Raw genomic sequence first — 9282 nt, forward strand, 5'->3', positions numbered from 1 at the left:
TCCAAATGGGCCTGACGGCCAGACAAGAACAAGACTGCGGCAGAGTGAATGATTCTGCCTGCGGGACTTGAATACCTGTGAAACGTGTAGGTGCAAGTCGTCTTTCACGAAAACTGTATTGACTGAGCGATGAAGTGAGCTTCTGGCTCTGTTAGCACATCTTCCCTCTTTTGTTGGTAACCCAATCTCTTAGCAGTTATAATCATTGATTGTAACTCTGTAGGACATACTAGCATTGTTCTCCATACGGCTCAATTAACCATGGTCTGGAAGAGAGGTTGCAAGGTCGCGTGAATATAGGTGGGAAAACATGCATTGTCAGGAAAGTTTCGCTTAACTTCAGTAGTACTGACGCCAACATACGCATTTATTAATTGCTACATTTGTACGCACCGTTTGATGGGGAATGTGCAAAATGGCAGTCATTATAACACGGTTTCCTGTGAATCCAAGTTATTCAATGGACGAACAGGAGATTAATCATTTGTTTCATAAACTGAGATACTTTTATTTGTTGCAGTAGCAATATTTAATTTTAAGATGCGTTTCACCGTTTATATTAAAGGAGTCTTCAGTAGGTTTTTGACGTAACATAAAGTTTTGTTTTAGATATGTTACCTACAGATTTGAAAAAGCTAATTTACATGAATAGAATGTTACTTTCAGAAACTTTCAGGCTATCCTGATAATTTCTGCGTTTTCTCTAACACGATCATGCATTACGAGACGCATTTCCACTTCGGCAAATATTTGAGTAGAAATTTTCGTTTTTTTCTCACACTCTGTTTTGTATTTTCTGTATTATGTGATACACTTGACACTAATTATCGGGCAAATGCGTCAGACTATTACACGAAAACTGTGACACACACACATACACATACGCGCACGCACACGCACACACACGGAGAGAGAGGGAGAGAGGAAAACGGAGAGTAGAGTTTAACGAACCGTCGACAATGTGGTCATTAGAGAAGGAGCACAAGCTCGAATTACGAAAGGATGGGGAAAGAAATTGGTTGTGCCCTTACGAAAGGAACCATTCCGGCATTAGCCTGGAGCGATTTTTGCGAAATCACGGAAAACGTAAATCTAGATGGCCGGACGGGGATTTGAGAGAGAGAGAGGCAAAAGGAACAAACGATTAGCTGGTAACACTTCTGTACACACACGAGCCTCAGATGTCAAGTCAACTACCCCCAGCAAGACTGTTAAGTCCCCGCGTTACTGGTCTGAAGTAATTGCCGGAACACCACTGTAAAATTCCACATAAAATAATAACCGAAAATCAAAGTGTAAAAACCACGAAAATCGACGATTTCCACACGAATGAGTGTCCAAGGGATCTTAAGTGAAGTGCAAGTGCGTCTCTTAATCAATGACGACATAGAAAAAAAGCAGAACAGGCAAAAAGTAAGTACAAGTAGCATTTATGTAACTATAATGGCGCGAACTGTTTCAAATCTATATAAAACATATGTAAAATAAAAACTGTAGATCATATGTGAATAAGTCTCCAGGATTTCGTGACCATTGTCTTTAACTACAAAATATAAGTCGTCAGGCCTTGCTATAGACCTCTTCAGACTTCTTTACTGATCGACATTTCGATCCATCTGATGGGATATTCTTCAGATTTCCTTTGCTGCCCCTTGATGGCTAAAATGTAAATTATCATTAAAAAGTCCAGTGATGATGTTTCTAACAGAAAAGGGGAAATGCGTCTGAGTAGGAAAAGAAGTTCAATTTATAACACGAATATAAATGTGTTTGTTGCGCGAAATGTTTACACCAACGGACTTGGATGTATAATCGAGTAGATCGCGTCTTAAGCTCGTGTCAGACGCCGACCGAACCCGTAGAGAATCGGCTGGAGTGGAGGCGAATTTAACAGCTGGCGTATAAACTGCTCAATAGCTACACTGGGTCTTAAAAGAATCTGGCTTGTCTGTACTTCCAGTTGCCTCTTGATCGATCATTCACATCTCCCTGTGATGAACAACGAAGGCTTTAGGAAACTTATTCTTGATTTTCAATATGAAAATAAACAGTCGCGACCGCAAAAAAAAACCTTTATCTCTGCCGTTGACGGTTTGGGACAGTTTTTGACCATCTTCAGACCTCATACCATGATGGTAGGCGGTGATGGTTTATGTTCATTTTAAAGTACTAAAAAACGACTGTTCTCCACGAGAAATTTTCTCAAAAATTCTTGATTTTTGTCAGTTTATGCAGTTGAGAAATTATTGGCAAATCCGGCTGCTGATGAAGACAGCAATTTCCCTGCATTAGAAGTTGTAGCTGTACATTCCCCCTCCCCCCCTCCCGCTCCCTTGCCCTTATCAACATATTCTTGTGTCAGTATTCCAACAAACTACAAGAGCACGTCTCCTATTTCGCTTCACTGGATTCGCCGTTTCTTCCTTGGCTTGCTTGTGGACTAATTTCTATGCTCTTAGTTTTGAGTCTCTAGTCTGTACTTCACGCAGATGACTGCTGTTTCCACAGTTAGTTTGGCAATGTACGTTTATTGTAGCCCCACCACAGAAAAGTAAAGTTCTGCTAGATAGTAGTAACAGAAATGTTCATTCTTATTCACAGGAAGATATAAAATCAAACTTTATATAAAAAAAACGTCGTGATGAACTGCCGCACAACTACACTGTAGAACTGGTTCCCCAGAAGAGAGCTGATAGCAGCTGGGAAGCGTAGCGCAGCGATGCGGCGTGGGGCGACGGTCAGCTGAAGCTGCAGAGCATGGGACGCTTTTTTTTTTAATTTATGTGCGCCACGTCTGCTGGAACACGATCTTTGGCTTGGAGGGGGTGTGGCATGTTTACTGTGAGTGGCGTTGAGACTGTTTTGCCGGGAGAGGCAGTGAGTGAGGCAGCACGCACAGCGCAGGTCTGCGGGGCAAAAAAAGGCTGGTTGTTAGTTTTACCGTCCATATTATTTCAAAGTTTAACTCGTCGAGCATCTTCCACGAAGGACGTGCACCGGAAACGGGAGTGGACACATCATCCCTTTGACCAACCAGATATGGAGGCGGCTGTTGGGTGTCGTCACCCACGCATTTCCTGGCGGTTCTAAACTGAAATTCTTTACAATCAGCTGTGAGTGGGGTGGTTCACTTGGCTAGTTACCTTACCATCTTTTTGCGACTTATAACAAATGTTTTGTCTACGCTTTCAGCGTGTCATCTGATGACTTTAGTTGTATTTGCTTTACTTAAAAATTCCTTTTCTGCTCATCAGGCTATCATGTTGTGACTTGGGGTGCGTACCAATTGGTTACTTATAAAAAGAGGAGTGTGGTGAGCAGTGTATCGGCACTCTCCTATGTAATTTCGGGGCCGTTCGTCCGTACCACACTGCCCGATGTGCGGTGGTTTCAAATTAAGCAGCTTTTAGATAAATCTGAAATTTGTTGTATTTTAGTCACATTCTAAAGTAGTTTACTGCCTGTTTTGAAGACTGTTTTCCTATCGTGTTATACTTGTTACATAATATTGTTATTTGTGGCATTCTTAAGTTTTTTACTTAAAGAGATTGTTTTAACGATTATCAGTAATTGTTCTTAAATTGTTTTATTTAATTGCATGATTTTTGTCTTAAAACGTCAATGTCCTGCTCACCTAATCGGTAAAGCTCCTTTTCCCAAGGAGTGTTAATAAAAATCTTGATACGAATGATGTTCAATCCTTACTTTGCACCGTCCTTTGCACTCTCAGACAACCTTACGCCAATGGTGCGTACCACATATGGAAGCAGAAATGTAAACACATTCCATCAACAAGACGCAACAACAAGCGGCTGTCTTTACCTGCCCTGGAGAAGTCATTTACACACTGGCGTCGCGGCCTGGAGATGCTGTGGGCTCCAGAGAAGAACAGTTCCGGACGACAATGGTCTCGAGTTGGAACAAAAGATGCATGTTATAAAATCTATTATTCACTTACTTTTCTTTGTCTCGATATGTCACTTGAAAAGTTGTCATGAGTTATGTTGAGGTTGTAAATAATAGTTGCGTTTAATTGATGTGTACGAGTGTACGAGAAACGGTAAAATACAGAAGAGGGACTGAAAACGTGGTTATGTGATTTCATAGCCAGTCGATTGAGAATACGAACTCAGTTACAGCCCTCGACCCGCTATAGTTGGAGCGAAGTCCGATAGCATAGCATAGTAGGACCACTACATCAAGAATCGACGGAAAGGTGGCCGTAAGAAGATCTCAGTGTACTTATTGGCTGTTCCCGTCAGTTCTTGCTACAATATGTTATACATTATGAATAAAAGCACACAATATTCTACGATATTTATTGTTTAATTCAAACAATGGCTACCCTCTTACCTTAGTGCAGACCATAACGCACAAAAAAGCAGAAACAACAGGTGCACTCTCTTCTTAAGCCTGTTATTGAATCACCACCTAAAGAACGCAATAAATTGTGCACAATTCAATATATAGAAGTCTCACTGGATGTATCAAGAAAGCTTAAATCCAGGAAGTTAAAAACATCATTTTATACCCACAAAACTATTGAACACGTTTTGACCAATGGTAAAGACAACACTCCAGCTTTGGAAAAGTGTAGGATGTATAAAATTACTTTTAACTGTGGCAAATTTTATAGAGGCCACCTTGGAAGGACGATATGTACCCGCTTGAAGGAATACCACAGAAGTTGGAAACTTAGAAGAGAAGACTTCTGCAAACCATCTGCTTTATGATGGACATTGTTACAAGGTGAAACATGCAGTATTACAACACATTCACAAAGGAAAGAAGATGAGCTATCTTGAGATACTGGAAATAAATAAACATATACCAATCAGACCAAGCTTAGTATTGCATGACCAGACACAGTTCCCTTACTCATCACTTCTAACTGCAGATAGCACTCACAGTCCCATCCAGGCCATGTTGTAAATTACGCCTCTTACTCACATACTCCGTTTTCCTTTCTTTCAGTTACTACAATTTCTCTTGTTGTGCTAAAAAAATTACTTTCTGTAATCACAGCTGCTTCACTCCCCTGCTTAATATCAATATTATATCCTATCTGTTTGTAACTTAGAACCTATTAAAGTTAGGATTATTTTGTTCAGTCATATCTTTGGAATATGTCACCAAAGTTAATTCTTCAATATATTAACGTTTATGAACAACTGCTGTAATTTGTTGGTGGTTCATTAGTTGATATGTCACATATTTTATCTTACTTCAGCAATCTCACATAGCTTTTACACTGAAATAATCCCTCTTGTTTTATTACTAGACCTAACATTAATATTTTTATCTCTGGAAATGGAGATATTCTGTAGATGTACTAGTTTAAAATTTTTGATCCAATAAAATTTCACTGCACCAAATATTTGTACATGATGATGTCGTAACAGCTGAAAACCGGTTTGTATTCGGGACGACGACGGTTCAATCCTGCATCCGGCCATCCTGATTTAGGTTTCCCGTGATTTCCCTAAATAGCTTGAGGCAAATGACGGGATGGTTTCTTTGAAAGGGCACGGCCGATTTCCTTCCCTAGTCCGAGCTTGTGCTCCGTCTCTAATTACCCATTTGTCGACTGGACGTCAAACACTAATCTCCCCATCCTTCTAAAACCAGTTTGTGTAATCAATAATATATATTTTAGCATATTACACCCGAGTTGCATATGTTTTCATTCACAATATATTCAGCGTAACTGACGTTTCTAATAATGTCAAGGTGACAGATCGCTTCATGGAGTAAGTACTCCCATTAATGCTAACTACAGTCCGAACGAGACGGTACCATTCCAGCGCCATAACTTAAGTATACCGCGGGCCCTTTGACGAGCACGTGACCCACGGAAGCAAGCGATTCCCCGATAGCAGCGCCGCCTTTGTTACTGCCTATGAACGATGGCAGCAGTCCGTGATGGCGCCTGCTAGAGTTAACCTTATAAACAAGATATTCACAATCAGTACCGAACCCAAACAGGCGATCAAACAGACGAGACGCGTAACCTGTCTCCGGATGAGAAGCGCCTGCGAGCAAGGGGCGGCAACCCGCAGGGCACAGACGTCGTGCCAGAAACAGGAGTGGGCGGGGATGCGAGGCCCAACACTGTACATCACCCTAACCTATCATCATCTGAAAACGTATAACGTAAAATCCCTTTAAAATTGACCTATAAGTGAGCTGCAGAAATCACAACCAATGAACTGCAGATTTAAATTGAGAGAGCGCGGGTACGTGTACTGCAGAAATACGTAAAGCACCTTGCGTCTTATAAGAAAAAAGATGTAACTGTAGCAGAGGGTATCACCAAAAAAGCCATTATGGTAGCAAAACAGTTTCTTTTGCATAACATAGTAATAAATCATTGTGTCACCATTCGCCACGTGTTGATATAGGTTAACGATACTGCAATTTTTGCTGGTTTGTATAGCCACTAATTCGAAGCCGAACATTGTGAGCCATTTCCAAGTGTGTGCATCGAATATATGTAATTAATAATATGCTTTTAAGTACATAATGAGTCAAATGCTGATATATGTTGTGTCGATGACTATGCTGAGGGCTTGTGCAATGTATTGCTGTGCTTGATATGTTATGGATTATCATGGAAGTAATAGGAAAGGAGAGGGTGAAAGTGGATAAACCACACCCTTCAGTACCATCCGCTGAGGTTGATCAATGGCGTCATAAAAAAGCCCAAAATGCGGCATGGAAATAAAACAAAAGGTTAGCAAGTTAACGTCATTACAAGACGTAAATGGAGCCTTGATCTCGCAAAGCAAGTAGCACACGAGGAAATAATTTTATATTCGAAAGGATAATGAATTTATATATTATTCCAAGTGATATAAATTGTAATCAGTGTTTTCGGTCGTCACTAGGACTACCAAATACAATGTTCAATCTCTGACTGATGAATGGCCCACCACAAAATTACTACATCACGACACAAAGCCGGCAGCCAGTATTGAAGACTCAACCTGATCCGAAAGTGGCTAAAAATCATTGTGATCATATCAAATTATTTAAAAATAAATGGGAATTCTAGACTTTATGTGCAAATGCTCTACAACTCAAGTACACATTATCTCAGACATAATATCAAAACATTCCTAGATAACAGCATACTTCTCTTCCAACATGTAGCTAGTTAGTTTGTAGCTTAATCATCCAAACATCATTTTAAATAACATTGCACATGATGCTTAATACAACAATAAATGTAATTAAAGTTTAAACTACTGTTTCTCGGTTTTCTTGCCGCGATAATTTGTTTGTATGTCCAAACTTTCAACGACTTTCTCTGCTGTCGTCGTCGTCGTCAAGAGTTGACTGCCGTACTACAAGGTCGTGTGGTATTTGTACGTAGTTGGCCGGAGGGTAGGGCTCGTTTCACAACAGTTCCCGCAAATGTGACGTCATTTTGGCGTCATGCGTAATATCGGCAACTGCATAATCGACTATCGACTTTTTTTTAGCGTTCGATACAGGCCTCTCACAAGGCTTAATGCACGCGTATCGGAGATTTACAAAAACACGTTTTTCTTGGAATGATTTATCATAATTATTGTTGTTATAAAACGTTACACAATGCTTTATCGACTGTTAATACCTTCATAGAAGAGTGCTCTCTTACGAGTGAGTTATTATCGCCAATAATTTGCAGATCAAGCATGAAAAACACTTGTTTTACAATTTGCAGTATGCCGTTTCAAGGTAAAGGCGCACTGAAAATTTTTCACAAACACGTCACCATTATCATTAAATGTCACTTAATAACGCATCAACGATATAAGCCTTCAAGAGAGAATATGGTAACTGTGGTGTCACCGCCAGACATCACACTTGCTAGGTGGTAGCCTTTAAATCGGCCGCGGTCCGTTAGTATACGTCTGACCCGCGTGTCGCCACTATCAGTGATTGCAGACCGAGCGCCGCCACACGGCAGGTCTAGAGAGACTTCCTAGCACTCGCCCGAGTTGTACAGCCGACTTTGCTAGCGATGGTTCACTGACAAAATACGCTCTCATTTGCCGAGACGATAGTTAGCATAGCCTTCAGCTACGTCATTTGCTACGACCTAGCAAGGCGCCATTACCGGTTACTATTGATGCTGTAAAACATGTACCGTCAAGAGCGAAGTTCACCATTTATGGATTAAAATTAAGTATTCCACAGCTACGTCCTTTTTTTGCTAGTCTAATTTCCTTGACCTGTTCCAGACCTCACGTCAGCCTGCGTGAGCTAAAACGCGTGCCTTTCGGCTTCCTCTCAAAACCGGGTTGGCTCTCTTGCCAATCCACAACAGTAACCAAGAAAGGAGACAAATATAACATGATTAAGTGCTAGTGTAGGTTCGCATCCCTTTACAAGCAAATATTTTTTTCATGTTAGCTCTGTTAACACGTTCTGGGACTGTCTCATGAATATAATAGAAGTTTGTTCCGCAGTATTCAACGTAATTTACATTCAGCCTGATTTTAGACCGAAGGATGAAATAAATATTTAGCGATTTCCGAGTGCGTGGTTAGGCAGTAACCTAAGAGGACAACTTAAATTACTGCAAGTGGAGCAAACAGCAATAAGATTCATGTTATACCTTGTCACAAATATTTCGCTGTTTATTTACTAATAAGTGGCGATTTCTGAGTGTGTCGTTAAGAGGGAACCTAAGACTACAGCTTTAAATGCTGCGACTAGAACGAGCTGCAATAAAATTCGTATTCTGGCTTCACACAAATATTTGGCTCTATATTTACGAACATGTGACGATTTCCGAGTGTGTGGTCAGGCAGGAGGTTAATAGGATAGCTTAAATTGCTGCGAGTGCACCGCGTGCGTGTGTTTACAAACACTGCGCTGTCAAACATTTCGCGCCAGGCACCAGAAGCACTGCCTTTTATATATGTCTTTCGGTATAGTTTATTCTTTGATTTATGCTTTTTTATATTTTTTACCTCCTGTGCCTAGTTATTGGTGCATAGTTACAGGGTGTTGTGTACATAGTTCCGCGTAGTCAGCGCGTACACAACTTTCCCACTAGAGAGCGCCCCGCTAAGCACAACAGCGCAGGCGCAGCGCTCGTCCGTCTCCGCACTACGAGATGGCGCTGCCTTAGAGACGGACCAAATTCTGCTTCTGCCGATCCGCGTATTAATATGTAACGCAGCCACTGAGATTGCTGCTAACGTAGAACCTTTTCTCCTCGCGGATCACATTCGCGCAGTGATACCTGAATGCGCGAGGTATTATAACGAGTGTACAGACCTCCAATCA

This window comes from Schistocerca cancellata, chromosome 5 (genome assembly GCF_023864275.1).
Source record: "Schistocerca cancellata isolate TAMUIC-IGC-003103 chromosome 5, iqSchCanc2.1, whole genome shotgun sequence".
Lineage (NCBI taxonomy): Eukaryota > Metazoa > Arthropoda > Insecta > Orthoptera > Acrididae > Schistocerca > Schistocerca cancellata.